Consider the following 1555-nt stretch of genomic DNA (forward strand, 5'->3'; position numbering starts at 1 on the left):
TGCTAGATGAGCAAAGAATTTGGGCTCCTCTTCTTATCAGTTAATATTTGTACAAATGTCTGCCTTGAACAAAACATTTCTATGTCTCCTGGAATCTTTTCCAAATTGCATTCATTTTAGGAGCCCTTTTGTAGCTGAAATCAAATTTGATTTTTCTATTCTTAAAAAAAAAGGTAGGTGTCTTCATTTTCACCATATTCAGCAGAGCAAAAAACACTTCCTGCAGTTGCTTTGCAGAAATACATAGCTGTAAATATTAATATGTTACAAATGTCCATCTGATCTAATATTGAAGAAAACAAACACTGCTGTTAAGTATCTCTCGTTGTGAGTAATCTACAAGCAGGTTGTATTTGCAGCTGAAATTCAGTGCCCTTGTGCATTTTCCATTTACACTAAAGAGGTCTCATTCATCATAATCTTAATGTCACTAGAAACAGAGGAACTAGAATTGTTTCTGGACTGTTTTGGAAATATAAATGGAAGAAAAATCTTTAAGTATTTAATGCATTGTAAACAATTTGTTGTAAATTCAGATAGAGATCAGGTGAATAATGGGACTGTAGGTACAAAACGAATACACTGATGTTCATTTGTAATTCATGTATATATAGATAGCAGTGAATGACAAATTCCTTAACAGAGAAAAAACAAAGGGCTAAAGCAGGGAACTCATGTTTATTTCCTCACTTTAATGACAATAACAGAAAAGGGTAGAAGTGTCACTGACACTTTCAGGTGATGAATTTGTTTTGTACGCCTGAACATTAGAAAAAAGATGCCCTCAATATCTGAAAGAAGACTGCCTAGCATGTAAGCATTAGATAGAATTGAAAGAGGCAGCTTCTACAGGCCCCCTATGAGGAGAATGCACAGGGGGTACGTGTGCTTTATTGGTTGCCACTCATCCATAACGACAGCACAGCTTCTTTAATCTAAGTGAATCTCCTTAGGTTTAATGTTCCATTGAAATTTTGCTGAAAAGTAAAACATACTGCAAAGGAACAAAACATTTTCTCAAGCAGAGACTATTTGACTGTCGAGGTAGATTTTTCTCTTTCAATGGGAATTCATTCTGGGAATGGACATGTATTGGAAAAGCTAAACCTACCAGGGTCATTGTTAGTACCACAAAAAACATTTGGAGTTGCATTCTAACATCAGATTATACTTAAAGTTGAGATGACCATTCAAAGCATGCCAACATGCTGCAATAGCTGTGCCCAAGCAGCTTCTCAAACCCCTCACATTTTGTGATGGAATCAGATTTCACTGAGTCTTGTTTTGATTTTTATTTCTAATTTAAACTTTTTCATTTGCACACAATACACACGCTTCAGCAGCACTAATAGCACAACTAAGTGTTATGCCTGGGATAAGAATAATTTTTGAAAGGGGTGGCAAGCAGAGCTTCTTAAATCAGCTTTGATGGCAAAGGCAATTTTTCATGAAACCATGGATGAGATACATAAAGATGGAGTATCAGGCTCATATTCACTTGTAGAATTGGAAGAACAGTAGGAAGTTTTTCCTCAGTTCTTTTCTCCTTTTTTTT

This window comes from Meleagris gallopavo, chromosome 1 (assembly GCF_000146605.3).
Source record: "Meleagris gallopavo isolate NT-WF06-2002-E0010 breed Aviagen turkey brand Nicholas breeding stock chromosome 1, Turkey_5.1, whole genome shotgun sequence".
Classification (NCBI taxonomy): Eukaryota; Metazoa; Chordata; class Aves; order Galliformes; family Phasianidae; genus Meleagris; species Meleagris gallopavo.